Source organism: Saimiri boliviensis, chromosome 1 (genome assembly GCF_048565385.1).
Source record: "Saimiri boliviensis isolate mSaiBol1 chromosome 1, mSaiBol1.pri, whole genome shotgun sequence".
Taxonomy (NCBI): domain Eukaryota; kingdom Metazoa; phylum Chordata; class Mammalia; order Primates; family Cebidae; genus Saimiri; species Saimiri boliviensis.
The window spans coordinates 188,297,300-188,312,873 of NC_133449.1; the positions used below are offsets into that span (position 1 = coordinate 188,297,300).

The following is a 15,574-nucleotide window of genomic DNA, read 5'->3' on the forward strand; positions in this document are numbered from 1 at the left end:
GAAACTCCAAGCCAGAGCCATTCTGTAAAGCTGCTCCCAAATTTCTGACCAACAGAACATTACGCGATAATAAATGTTTATTATGGTTTTAAGCTCGTAAGTTTGGAGTTAATTTGTTGTGCAACCATAAATAACTACCATATTGTAAGCAGTTATATAATATAAGCAGAAAATCATTTAGTATACATATATTGGTAATTCCAAGAATTTTCGGATGAGTTTGGAGAACTGGGTTTACTCAGCAAGGAGCCACATCACAATCAAACTGCAGAACTGGTCCACTGAGGACATTATCATGGCTTGCTGCTAATGACTAGAACAGTTGCCTGAAGGATCTGAGTCCTGCCACCAACATTGCTTCTTCTCAGGAAATCAGTCTCCCTGCAACTACTGGTACCATCTAAGAGAGTTTGTTGTATTCCCTGTGAATCTTCCATAGTTTCAATGGAAGCTGGTCACGTTTCAGTTTCTTTAATGTGGTTTATAGGTTTTTCTTCCTACCAAGGTTCATAAGAGACGCCTCTCCTCATATAAAGGGTAGTCAGATAGTGGACAGCCAGAATCAGCATACTTGGCGATGTCTCTTAACTTCAATTAGAATATAATAAGTGCCTTACTATGATTTATAAGACTTGATACATTTGGGCTCAAATCTCCTTCTGTAATTCCATCTTCCATCATTCTCTTCCCCCTTCCTTATGCCTTACATTGAGATTCTCTATCTTTTTAGTACATAAAGCCGGTTCTCATCTATGTAACTCTGCACTTACTATTTCCTGTGTAAGAAGAATGTTTTTTCCTTTTCTTTCTTCATCCTCAGATTCCATGTTATCTCCTCGGAGAGGGATTTCCTGATCATCATAGTTAATTTGTGACCATTCCTTTGCCAGTCTCTCTCTCACTTCTAATTTACCTTTCTGATTTTCTAAAATTATGTTTATTTTCTCATGGGTCACCCATTCTTGGACAACAGATTCTTTTGAGTAGATATATCACTCTTGTGCACTGGCGTATTCCAAGTGCCTAGAATAATGTCTGCAGCCTAAATACTTTTAGTAAATATTTGTTAAATAAATAGCTGAATAAATGCATAAGAATAATTATGCATCCTATTTGTATAATATTTAAATATATGTAGATAATAAAAAGGTAATACCAATTTATTTGTGTTATTCCTTCTTTGAAAAAAAATCCCTAAGGAGAAAAAATAGGCACTTAAAATAGACTTATTTTCTTCACAGAAATATTTGCTCTTAAAATATCGTTGCTTGTTTTCATGAAATTTGTTTATCTCTCTTTTTCTAATCAGACCTGAGATTTTCTAATCATGGATTATGTGTGAAATTGACTGCACACCAACCCCTAACTAAATAAGGAAATCACATTCCTTTCATCACAGTAACTACTCCAAGGTTGACAAGGGAACTAGGTTGATTTAACCAAAAGAAAGTTCAAGATTGTATGTGTGTTCCCGGGTATTATGGACAAAAAAGCCTATAATTCTGATTGAAGCTGGTAACTAATCTGAGAACACCAGGATGTCCAGCATTAGATAAAATTTATATCGTGGAAAGGAGTGGAGAGTCAGTACAAAATTCAGAACTCATTAACATTACTGAGGAACTACATCTTCCATGTTTCAGTTACCTGAGACACTAAATGGTTTCTGCTACTTTCAGCTGAAGGCAATTAACCTGCTATAAAATAAAACCAGAATCATATCTTCTGCTCCTTCCAATGCCTTATGAGGATTAGTTTTTAAGCACTGTATAAATTTAAACAAATTGCAAGATTTCCTATTGATTGGTCATATGTAGACCTTTCTCCTCCTGTGTTAGGAATGAACCTTCATACTTTAATGGAATAAATGGGAAATAATATGAAAATGATAGATAATTGTACAGTTAAAATACAATATTAGTGTGGTCTTTGTCATGAACATAAAGACAACTTAAATAACGGTGATTTTATGCCCACAGTAAAGCACAAAAATGTGTTTACTCCTTGATTGAGTTATATCCAATGTCACCAAATTCAGTTTGTGTGCCAAAACAGCCAGTGTCACAGGGCATAATTGTTGGTACTGTCACAATAGGTAGCTAGTCAGGCATGAGTGGGGTTTTAGAAGACTCCCAGCCACCCACCAGGAATGTCAGGCGACCATCAGGTGATGGTCTGGCAGCTGCCGTACTAAAATGATAATTGGTCACACCTGACACCAGGGAGCAGCAATTTCCCAATAGATTAAAAACACTTGAAATTGGTAATTGGCAACTTCCAGTAAAATCTCAGGAATTAAGTGAGTGGCACAAGCGTACATGTTAACAGACAAAATAGTGGAGTATGACCTTCCGGGACATTCCACCAGAAAAGGGAAAACGCCTCGGGTGAACATCCATGTAACTTCTTAAACACATTGCGCATGCTCACCTCCCAAGTGCAAATAGGGTACCCTGCATGCGGGAGGCTCACCCTAAGGAAGAGCGAAGGGAGAGGGATGCAAGATGCCAGAAGTGGGCCAGCATATGACGTCCTAGGGTCAGGGTTAAACGAGGCGCTTGACCTCAACAGTGCCTCCTGGATCTCTTCCAAGTGTGGTCCTTTCTTTCCTGCTCTAAAGCTTTTTGATAAAATTCCTGTCCTCTGAAATTTGCCTCAGTCTCTTTTTCTGCCTTATGCCCCTCAGTAGAATTCTTGTTTTTGAGGAGGCAAAAATAGAGGTTGCTGCATACCCATAAGGATTTACCACTCCTAACTTGGAGATTCACTGTCCCTAACAGAAGCAGTTCAAGAATGCTGATTTGCAACATGCCAAATAACCAAACTCAACTTGACTTTTCAAACCGTAGGAATTATTTCATCCAACTTTCTCAACCATAGTGCTAAGGGAGTAGATTTCTTTTAATACAATGCAAAACAAATATTCTTGTATAATCTTTCGTTGATTATATATTGTCTATCATCACCATATATAGTAATGATGAATATAGATTATGTATATATACACATGTGTTTATGTATATAATCATTCTCTCATACATGCATGCAAAATATACATGTATATAGTATACAATATTTCTCTAGAGTAGCAGATTTTCTATAAGTGAACTTTTTCTAAACAATTTCCCTTCTAGAAATATATAAAAGTTATTCATATATAACTATTCTATTTACATAATACATATAAATCTAATTATTGAGAGAACTTCTTTAAAATGCATCACAGTCTCATGAATACAGTAATAATATAATGGTAAACTATAATGAAAATAGTTCAGTAAAACATTTAACAATTTTCTGGGAATCAAGTTAGACTAAAATACAATGTAAAAATGTATAGGTACACTCCAGTTGTACTCAGTAAATTTATGGATACTTGTGGACAAGATAGATTATCATATGCATAAATGATATTTTTGATTAAAAATTGGTTAAATGTGTGTTAAAGTAGAGAAACTATGGTTTTTTTTAATGACATTTTCCATAATACTGTTGTCACCTTAAATTTTCTTTTTCTTTTTTTTTTTTTCCTTTTTTTTTTTTATTGCATTTTAGGTTTTGGGGTACATGTGATGAACATGCAAGATTGTTGCATAGGTACACACATGGCAGTGTGCTTTGCTTCCTTCCGTCCCCTCACCTGTATCTGTCATTTCTCCCCATGCTATCTCTTCCCACCTCCCCACCCCCCTCCCCTCCCCCATTTCCCCCCAACGGATCCCAGTGTGTAGTGCTCCCCTCCCTGTGTCCATGTGTTCTCATTGTTCAACACCCGCCTATGAGCGAGAATATACGGTGTTTGATTTTCTGCTCTTGTGTCAGTTTGCTGAGAATAATAGTTTCCAGGTTCATCCATGTCCCTACAAAGGACGCAAACTCATCGTTTTTGATGGCTGCATAATATTCCATGGTGTATATGTACCACATTTTCCCTATCCAGTCTATCATCGTTGGGCATTTGGGTTGGTTCCAGGTCTTTGCTATTGTAAACAGTGCTGCAATGAACATTCGTGTGCATGTGTCCTTGTAGTAGAATGATTTATAATCCTTTGGATATATACCCAGTAATGGGATTGCTGGGTCAAATGGGATTTCTATTTTTAGGTCCTTGAGGAATCGCCACACTGTCTTCCACAATGGTTGAATTAATTTACATTCCCACCAACAGTGTAAAAGTGTTCCTATTTCTCCACATCCTCTCCAGCATCTGTTGTTTCCCGATTTTTTAATGATCGCCATTCTAACTGGTGTGAGATGGTATCTCAATGTGGTTTTGATTTGCAATTCTCTGATGACCAGTGATGATGAGCATTTTTTCATATGTTTGTTGGCCTCCCGTATGTCTTCTTTTGTAAAGTATCTGTTCATATCCTTTGCCCATTTTTGAATGGGCTTGTTTGTTTTTTTCTTGTAGATCTGCTTTAGTTCTTTGTAAATTCTGGATATCAGCCCCTTGTCAGATGGGTAGACTGCAAAAATTTTTTCCCATTCTGTTGGTGGCCGATTCACTCTACTGACTGTTTCTTTTGCCATGCAGAAGCTGTGGAGTTTGATTAGGTCCCATTTGTCTATTTTGGCTTTTGTTGCCATTGCTTTTGGCGTTTTGGTCATGCAGTCCTTGCCTACACCTATGTCCTGAATGGTTTTGCCTAGATTTTCTTGTAAGGTTTTTATGGTATTAGGTCTGATGTTTAAGTCTTTAATCCATCTGGAGTTAATTTTGGTGTAAGGTGTCAGAAAGGGGTCCTGTTTCTGCTTTCTGCACATGGCTAGCCAGTTTTCCCAACACCGTTTATTAAACAGGGAATCCTTTCCCCATTGCTTGTTTTTGTCAGGTTTGTCGAAGATCAGATGGTTGTGGCTATGTTGTGTTTCCTCTGAGGCCTCTGTTCTGTTCCATTGGTCTATATCTCTGTTTTGGTACCAGTACCATGCTGTTTTGATTACTGTAGTCTTGTAGTATAGTTTGAAGTCTGGTAGTGTGATGCCTCCTGCTTTGTTGTTTTTGCTTAGAATTGACTTGGCTATGCGGGCTCTCTTTTGGTTCCATATGAAGTTTAAGGTGTTTTTTTCCAGTTCTGTGAAGAAGGTCATTGGTAGCTTGATGGGAATAGCATTGAATCTGTAAATTACTTTGGGCAGTATGGCCATTTTCACGATGTTGATTCTTCCTAACCATGAACATGGAATGTTTCTCCATCTGTTTGTATCCTCTCTTATTTCGTTGAGCAATGGCTTGTAGTTCTCCTTGAAGAGGTCCTTTACGTTCCTTGTTAGTTGTATTCCTAGGTACTTTATTCTCTTTGTAGCAATTGTGAATGGCAGTTCGTTCTTGATTTGGCTCTCTTGACGTCTATTACTGGTGTATAGGAATGCTTGTGATTTTTGCACGTTGATTTTGTATCCTGAGACTTTGCTGAAGTTGTTTATCAGTTTCAGGAGATTTTGGGCTGAGATGATGGGGTCTTCCAGATATACAATCATGTCATCTGCAAATAGAGACAATTTGATTTCCTCCTTTCCAATTTGGATACCCTTTATTTCTTTTTCTTGCCTGATTGCTCTGGCTAGAACTTCCAGTACTATATTGAATAGGAGTGGTGAGAGAGGGCATCCTTGTCTAGTGCCAGATTTCAAAGGGAATGCTTCCAGTTTTTGCCCATTCAGTATGATATTGGCTGTTGGTTTGTCGTAAATAGCTTTTATTGTTTTGAGATACGTTCCGTCAATACCTAGTTTATTGAGGGTTTTTAGCATAAAGGGTTGTTGAATTTTGTCAAAAGCCTTCTCTGCATCAATCGAGATAATCATGTGGTTTTTGTCTTTGGTTCTGTTTATGTGGTGGATTACATTTATGGACTTGCGTATGTTGAACCAGCCTTGCATCCCTGGGATGAATCCTACTTGATCATGGTGGATGAGCTTTTTGATATGCTGTTGCAATCGGTTTGCCAGTATTTTATTGAAGATTTTTGCATCTATGTTCATCATGGATATTGGCCTGAAATTTTCTTTTCTTGTTGAGTCTCTGCCGGGTTTTGGTATCAGTATGATGTTTGTCTCGTAAAATGATTTGGGAAGGATTCCCTCTTTTTGGATTGTCTGGAATAGTTTCAGAAGGAATGGTATCAGCTCCTCCTTGTATGTCTGGTAGAATTCAGCTGTGAACCCATCTGGACCTGGGCTTTTTTTGGGTGGTAGGCTCTTTATTGCTGCCTCAACTTCAGACCATGTTATTGGTCTATTCAGGGTTTCGGCTTCTTCCAGGTTTAGGCTTGGGAGGATGCAGGTGTCCAGGAATTTATCCATTTCTTCCAGGTTTACTAGTTTATGTGCATAGAGTTGTTTGTAATAATCTCTGATGATGGTTTGGATTTCTGTGGAATCTGTGGTGATATCCCCTTTATCGTTTTTTATTGCATCAATTTGGTTATTCTCTCTTTTCTTTTTTATTAATCTGGCTAGTGGTCTGTCTATTTTGTTGATCTTTTCAAAAAACCAGCTCCTGGATTTATTGATTTTTTGAAGAGTTTTTTGTGTCTCTATTTCCTTCAGTTCTGCTCTGATCTTAGTTATTTCCTGTCTTCTGCTAGGTTTTGAGTTTTTTTGATCTTGCTCCTCTAGCTCTTTCAATTTTGATGATAGGGTGTCAATTTTAGATCTCTCCTTTCTTCTCATGTGGGCACTCATTGCTATATATTTTCCTCTAGAGACTGCTTTAAATGTGTCCCAGAGATTCTGGTATGTTGTGTCTTCGTTCTCATTGGTTTCGAAGAACATCTTTATTTCTGCCTTCATTTCATTGTTTATCCAGTCAACATTCAAGAGCAAGTTGTTCAGTTTCCATGAAGCTGTGCGGTTCTGAGTTAGTTTCTGCATTCTGAGTTCTAACTCGATTGCACTGTGGTCTGAGAGACTGTTATGATTTCCGTTCTTTTGGATTTGCTGAGGAGTGATTTATTGCCAATTATGTGGTCAATTTTAGAGTAGGTGTGATGTGGTGCTAGAAGAATGTATATTCTGTGGATTTGGGGTGGAGAGTTCTGTAAATGTCTTTTAGGTTTGCTTGTTCCAGGTCTGTATTCAGGTCCTGGATATCCTTGTTGATTTTCTGTCTGGTTGATCTGTCTAATATTGACAATGGGGTGTTAAAGTCTCCCACTATTATTGTGTGGGAGTCTAAGTCTCTTTGTAAGTCATTAAGAACTTGCCTTATGTATCTGGGTGCTCCTGTATTGGGTGCGTATATATTTAGGATCGTTAGCTCTTCTTGTTGCAGTGATCCTTTTACCATTATGTAATGTCCTTCTTTGTCTCTTTTGATCTTTGTTGGCTTAAAGTCTATTTTATCAGAGATGAGAATTGCTACTCCTGCCTTTTTTTGCTCTCCATTTGCTTGGTAGATCTTCTTCCATCCCTTTATTTTGAGCCTTTGTGTATCCTTGCATGTAAGATGGGTTTCCTGGATACAGCACACTGATGGGTTTTGGCTTTTTATCCAATTTGCCAGTCTGTGTCTTTTGATTGGGGCATTTAGTCCATTGACATTTAGGGATAGTATTGTTATGTGTGAATTTGATGCTGTCATTTTGATGCTACCTGGCTGTTTTGTTGGTTAGTTGATGCAGATTCTTGATTGTGTTGATGCTTTTTTACCATTTGGTGTGTTTTTGGAGTGGCTGGTACTGGTTGTTCCTTTACATGTGTAGAGCCTCTTTCAGGAGTTCTTGTAGAGCAGGTTTGGTGGTGATGAAATCTCTGAGTACTTGCTTGTTCACAAAGGATTTTATTTTTCCTTCACTTATGAAGCTTAGTTTGGCTGGATAGGAGATTCTGGGTTGAAAGTTCTTTTCTTTTAGGATGTTGAATATTGGCCCCCAATCTCTTCTGGCTTGTAGGGTTTCTGCTGAGAGATCTGCTGTGAGTCTAATGGGCTTCCCTTTGTGCCAATCTGTTGGCTAGGCTGGTCTCAAACTCCTGACCACAGGTGATCTGCCTACCTTGGCCTCCCAAATTTTTAGTCATGTTACCCAAGGTGAAGAAAATGCTGAACTATTGTTGGCTAGTGTTTTATTATCAAAAATAAACACTGCATATAATTATTGGTGAGAAACACATATTCATTAAGAATCTTTTAAACAGAAAGACCTGTTAAAAAAGTATTATTGTTGAATTAATTGGCAAATAGTCTAAGTATCATGACCAGAGGTTCATAGACACCCAATTGTGCATTTCTCCTCAGAGCAATGACAGTATTTGATGAACAAACTTCATTGTTCATGGAGACTTTATATAACATACCTGTTGTGAATACTGAGAATTTACCATAGCTTGCATTTGTGCTTAAAGCCCCAAAGTTAGACATATAATTTCTTCTTACATTTTATTGTCCAAAGCAAGTCACATGTTCATTATAGGCTTCAATGGGCAAAGGAAGAGCAATTTTCCTACAGGAAAGGGAGCTGGCTATTGATAAATTATAATACATATACCAAAGGGAGTTTGGAATAACCACAGTCCCTTCAAGAAGACTGTATTCCTAACAGTTTGGGAATGCCTATTTACCCACATATTTACCTGTGGACATTAGTAAGGTGTCAAAAGTAGATTAAATATCGCCTTTCTTTTTATACAGCCTGTGTAACTTCCTGTAAATGTACTATTGACCAAGAAGAAATATTATTCCTTTGGGACTTTCCTCTGAATTATTTCTCCATCAGCATTCTTTTGGGCTTGTCAGAGTGCTTCTATGTGTGCCATCCATAGGGTAATATTGAGAAAAGATTGTTCAGCAAAATAAAATTAGCTGTACTATATTTATTCTAGTTTATTTTGTCTAGATTAATACCTCTTTAAAAATATTGAGCAGGTTTAAAGCCTTAGATTTATTTTGAGATGTGTCAGTATATATGAGCTATTGTAAGGTTGCTGAAAAAGTAGATCCAAGCCCTAATGTCTATCTAACATCATAAGATTATATAAATATTTATTTTAAAGACTCTTGTCCAGAGGAGTAAGTGGTTCCCACATCAACCCTTATTTTTACATGAGGACTCAAAACTTTTTGTTTGTGTGTTCTATTAATTACCTGCTGAACTGTATTAATCTCCCTTTAGTTTTTAAATTTAGTTTTTTTGAGGTTTCTTAGTTTTCATTTATATATTTTGAGGCCATATTTTTCAGTGAGCAAAATTTTTAAATTATATAGATCATTATTGTGAGTTGAATCATTTTACTTCAAAAAAGTTATTTGTTTATTTATTTATTTATGTTTTTGGGAAGGAACCTCACTCTGTCACCCAGGCTGGAGTGCAGTGGCACAATCTTGGCTCACTGCAACCTCTGCCCCCCAGGTTCAAGTGATTCTCCTGCCTCAGTCTCCTGAGTAACTGGGATTATAGGCACGTGCACCATGCCCTGCTAATTTTTGTATGTTAGTAGAGACTAGGTTTCTCCATGTTGACCAGGCTGGTCTTGAACTTCTGACTTCAGGTGATCTGCCACATCAGCCTCCAAGTGCTGGGATTACAGGAGTCAGCCACCCCAACCACACCCCCAAAAATGTTTTATTGTCTTAAATTCTATTTGTTTGAAATTATTTTAATAATGTTGGGTAGTATTTGCATGACATATTTTATTCCATTATTTTAGTTTATATTTTCTGTAACTTTTTTTAAATGTATCAAAAAAATTTCATAAGTTGATGATTTTTTTTTACTGAAATATCAACTGCATATACATTTAATGCATTTCGTGGTGTGTTTGAAATAATTTTAACATCATACTACAAGCCTTTTTGACTGCCCCCCACCCAAACTATATTGCTTAACCTGAGGGGTACAGCTTCTTAGTTTTCGACTCCTCAGGTGTGTTTTAAAATCCCAGTCCTCTGTGTCAAATGTTATAGGAAATGCCTACAGAGGATGCTTACAGAACCCTTGAGAAGTCCCCTTCATTTGGATTAATACAAGAGGAAGCATTCTTTCCCTGTCCTCATGGAGTGGTACCATCTCACTGACGACCTTTTCCAAACCTCCTTTGACTATTCAGTCTTCACTTCGTTTATATTTGTGGCAGGTGGCTGGCCTTATAAAACCTAAGAAGCGTTTGTCATGTTCTTGCATAGATGAACTAACACCTCAAAGTGATGTGTATGGTTACTTGGCGTCTACTCTATCGTTCTCAGCGTTTGGGGCCCCAGCCAAAATCAGGATACAAAGATTATCATTTTAAACTCTTGTTGCATTGGTCTTGAAAATATGCTGGCAACCCTATTTTTTTTAAGTAGGATTGCACTTTTAAATCTAAAGATTTTAACAGACTTTTGTATTTCTTTTAGTATGATTTGTGTGGATTAAGTTGCAGTCGTGTTCTATTAATTCTGTAAAATGTATTTGATAAAAATGTGTCAGAACAGAGTAATGCTGATTTCATTAAAATTACAAACCTATAGTTCAAGGTCACCCTAAGGATTATGTTAATTGAATGGGCTTGAAGTTCAGCAAAAAAATTGTAACTCCAATTTGAAAATGAATGTTGGCAATAAGACTCACTCCTAAACCCTGCAACTGAAAAGATTATTTCCTTAAATGTTAACTACTCCTTGCCAAAGGCCAGTAGATTAGTCTAATGACATTTCAAACTTGTGATTTCTGTACCATCTCTTTCGTTCCAGGATAATAATATATTTTGATACATTGTTCAAACCACTAGGCTGCAGACTATATTTTATTTGGCTTGGGGACATGTTCTCTCTGTCTCTTTCACATTTGTTTTTCTCTGTTCCTTACATATATGAATACCTTTATATTTGAAATAGAACTAATACTTGTGATGGTTGGAGAGCTCTTCACTCTCCTTTAGGATGTTTTTGACTGCTTTGTAGAAGGTTGTAAGATAATTATGAACCACGTTAACACTTAAGTTCATGGGTAGAGGTAAATTCAGTTCTTAAAGATAAAAGGAAAGATAATTAGTAAAAGAAAAGGCTCTCTTAATGTTGTAATAGGCCAAAGAATTCTGCAATTTTACTTGAGGACAATGTTTATGGATAAAAATAAAAAGTGAATTTGAATTTGTTTTTGTTTGTTTGCTTTTACTTAATTCTTACTGGCATCTACTAGATGCTAATGTATTCATCTGACATTCATAAGCATTAGTTGTACCAGAATCAGGCAGCAGAATAGTGAGTCTGATGTTGTTTTTGGAATATCTGGATGAACATGGTAGCCTATTTTGGCTCATTCTTTCATCTTCTCCTTTCCATTGAAGATCAACTTTGCAGACGGATTTTCTAATATTTATAAGCTAAAGTAGTCTTTGCTTTGTCTGCCAAACTTGCATTGATTCTATACACTTCCTCTATTTCTAGCAATCTTTGTCACTTTTAATGGTTTCTCATAGCCCTGGGGAATGTGGACAAAAACCCTCTTCAACCTGAAAACTGTTAGTGAGGCAGATGGAAGTCAAATTGAGAGACAGATATGGGGTTTTATGGATTTTTCTCCCTTCAGTATACATTAGCTTGACTAGAGAGCAAGAAAAGGCACTTCTCAAATTCATTCCTAGACATTCAAAGTGTGTGGCAGGAAGGAGAGAGGCCACCTTTGACACAAAACTTGCAATAACCTTTATTATTTTTATCTCCAGTACATGGATGAGTGGAGAAAGACTTAAGTTCTTTAAGGTTTTTTTTTTTTATAAAGTCACATGAAAAGATTATTATTTTCACAAGTTTCTTAAGTTTGCTCTTATGCAACTTATATTATCAACTGTTCTATTTTCCTATTGAATTGATAAGGAATAAAATAGCTAGATAATTTATTCAAGGTCGCACAACTAACTTACAAGGCATTTTGATTCCTACTGCTTTGCCTTTTTCTATTATATCTGCTACTTTTGGGATTGGATTTTTTTCCCTCTGCTACCACTGTGCTAATTCTTAGCAATAAGCATCTGAATCTTGTGGCACAACATAAAACGCTGAAGATTGTGTGCCCAAATTAGTCCTGTGTTTGAATTTCAGCTTGTGCATTAATGCCTGTATAACACTAAGTTGAATGGCTGTTATTACATTAGAAAAATATGTAATGCTTACCAAAAAATAGACTAGTAATGAATAATATATCTTTTCATCATTATCTTTGTTCTTATATTTTTGTGTTGTATATCAAGCAAGCTGTATTCCAGTAATACGAGTAAGTAGGAGTGTGTAGGACAGAACAATAGCTGTGGAAATAACCCAACTTTAGAGAAGTTTTTATAGAGGGGAGGTTTCCAATGAGCCATATCAGAAAGTCATTGTAAATTCTATGGAAGCTGTAATGAGTATGAGTGTACAGTTGTAGAATCAGACTGACATGACAGATATAAAAATGGGAATTCAGAGAGGGACATTCCCTGTTACCCATTTTACAGTCTGGGTAGCCAGTTCATTCACAGTGGGTTTCCAGTAATGCAACTTTAAGAGCTAGGGTTCTGTGCACAGCTCTATTCCTATTAGAAAAGAAGAATTCTAGGAGAAAGACCAAGGCAGAAATAAAGTTTTTCAAAATGATTCAAGATGTAATGAAGGGGACAGGAAATATTAGAGTATAGAGATCATAGAAGCCCTCTGTGCTCACTTGTAGGGCAACACATATTAGGCCTATGGGCAAGTTCATTTCGTCTATGTGGTGCTGTAAATGCTGATGATCTAATATAGCAAGAATCTACCCAGGAGCAAGGAAAGGGCTAAACCCACCACTGTCATGTCTGCAGATGCCATTACTACCAAGTCAGCCTGCGGGGGCCTGAGGAAAGCGGGGCTGACAGGAGGGAAAGGAGACTGAAACAGAGCATGGTTATTGTCATGGCCTTTGCTGTGGAGAAAAGTGAAAGCTGGTTAGATAATCAATTAGCAGTGATTGCCTCCTCATTTTTGTTTGTCTGGTTTTTTTTTGTTTGTTTGTTTCCTTACCCTTCTCCAGGTTGGAATAGCTTCTTTTGCTCACAGATGACAGAACAGAAAGGATGCCCAAGTAACTGTACTTCAAAGCTTCAAAGACTTTAAATCTGCTCCAGGTGGGGTGTGTGTGGGTGGTGCGCATTCATGTGTTACAACAGGAAGAGACCAGTGGAGAGTGGGGAATGGGAATAATGTTATTTCTAAAATAGAAATACATCTGCTTCCACCAGAATACTTGGTTCTCATGTTTAAATTTAGCCTTGTTAATCTACCTATGTACACAGTCATGCACCACTTAGCAACAGGGATACTTTATGAATTGTGTCCTTAGGTCATTTTGTTGTTGTGCAAACATCATAGAATATACTTATACAAACCTATATGGTACAGCTTGGTACACACCTAGACTACATAGTATGGCCTGTTGCTCTTAGGCTACAAATCTGTACAGCATGTTACTATACTGAATACTGTAGGCAATTGTAGCACAATTGTAAGAATTTGTGTATCTATGCATATCTAAACATCAAAAAGATACAGTAAAAATACTGTGTTATGATCTTATAAAAATCATCACAATATATGCAGTCTGTTGTTGACTGAAACACTGTTATGAGGTACATTATTGTGCATATGTATAAAATATGTATTCAATATCTCTATCTATCATCAGTCAATTCCATTGAAACAAAAGACAGGGAGTTTTTAAGCGCTGGGATAAGGTAGTGAAAAAGAGCTGGAGGATGTTAGTGGGGAGGTTGGTCAATGTGATTAGGTCATCTGTGTTTGATAATTGGCACTTACCAAAGTTTTACACATACTCTTCAACAGAGACAAAGAGATGGGATTACAGTGTGCACCACCATGCCCAGCTAATGTTTTACATTTTTAGTACAGATGGGGTTTCACCATGTTGGCCAGCTGTTCTTTTTTTTTTTATTGCATTTTAGGTTTTGGGGTACATGTGAAGAACATGCAAGATTGTTGCATAGCTACACACATGGCAGTGTGGTTTGCTGCCTTCCATCCCCTCACCTGTATCTGTCATTTCTCCCCATGCTATCTCTTCCCACCACCCCACCCCCCGTCCCTCCCCCATTTCCCCCCAACGGACCCCAGCTCCCCTCCCTGTGTCCATGTGTTTTCATTGTTCAACACTCGCCTATGAGTGAGAATATGCGGTGTTTGATTTTCTGCTCTTGTGTCAGTTTGCTGAGAATGATGGTTTCCAGGTTCATCCATGTCCCTACAAAGGACGTGAACTCATCATTTTCGATGGCTGCGTAATATTCCATGGTGTATATGTACCAAATTTTCCCTATCCAGTCTATCATCGTTGGGCATTTGGGTTGGTTCCAGGTCTTTGCTATTGTAAACAGTGCTGCAATGAACATTCATGTGCATGTGTCCTTGTAGTAGAATGATTTATAATCCTTTGGATATATACCCAGTAATGGGATTGCTGGGTCAAATGGGATTTCTATTTTTAGGTCCTTGAGGAATCGCCACACTGTCTTCCACAATGGTTGAATTAATTTACATTCCCACCAACAGTGTAAAAGTGTTCCTATTTCTCCACATCCTCTCCAGCATCTGTTGTTTCCAGATCAAAACAGCATGGTACTGGTACCAAAACAGAGATATAGACCAATGGAACAGAACAGAGGCCTCACAGGAAATACAACATATCCACAACCATCTGATCTTCGACAAACCTGACAAAAACAAGCAATGGGGAAAGGATTCCCTGTTTAATAAATGGTGTTGGGAAAACTGGCTAGCCATGGGCAGAAAGCAGAAACAGGACCCTTTCCTGACACCTTACACCAAAATTAACTCTAGATGGATTAAAGACTTAAACATCAGACCTAACACCATAAAAACCCTAGAAGAAAATCTAGGCAAAACCATTCAGGACATAGGCGTAGGCAAGGACTTCATGACCAAAATGCCAAAAGCAATGGCAACAAAAGCCAAAATAGACAAATGGGACCTAATCAAACTCCATAGCTTCTGCATGGCAAAAGAAACAGTCAGTAGAGTGAATCGGCAACCAACAGAATGGGAAAAAAAATTTGCAGTCTACCCATCTGACAAGGGGCTGATATCCAGAGTTTACAAAGAACTAAAACAGATCTACAAGAAAAAAACAAACAAGCCAATTCAAAAATGGGCAAAGGATATGAACAGATACTTTACAAAAGAAGACATACAGGAGGCCAACAAACATATGAAAAAATGCTCATCATCACTGGTCATTAGAGAAATGCAAATCAAAACCACATTGAGATACCATCTCACACCAGTTAGAATGGCGATCTTTAAAAAATGTGGCCAGCTGTTCTTAAACTCCTGTCCTCAAGTGATCTTTCTGCCTCGGCCTCCCAAAGTGCTGAGATTATAGCCATGAGTCACTGTGCCTGACGTGATTAAAATTTAAAAAGAGAAAAAGGTAGAATAGCAAAAAGGCTTTCATCAAGGGAAGGACATAGACTTGTCACATATTAATAGCAGTAAAAGATTCAGCTTCTTACAAAGCATTCAATCCTCCCCTTGTAAACGTAGATACTTACAAACCTAATGTCCTATTAATATTGGCGGGTGCACAGTGAGACATGCCAAAAGAGT

The 15,574-nt window shown here is 37.5% G+C and overlaps 1 long non-coding RNA gene across 1 annotated transcript in view; it reads left to right on the forward strand.

Moving 5' to 3' along the window:
- Nucleotides 1-15,574, forward strand: part of LOC141580570 (uncharacterized) — a 609,954-nt gene that overhangs the window by 265,819 nt on the left and 328,561 nt on the right. The window lies entirely within an intron of this gene.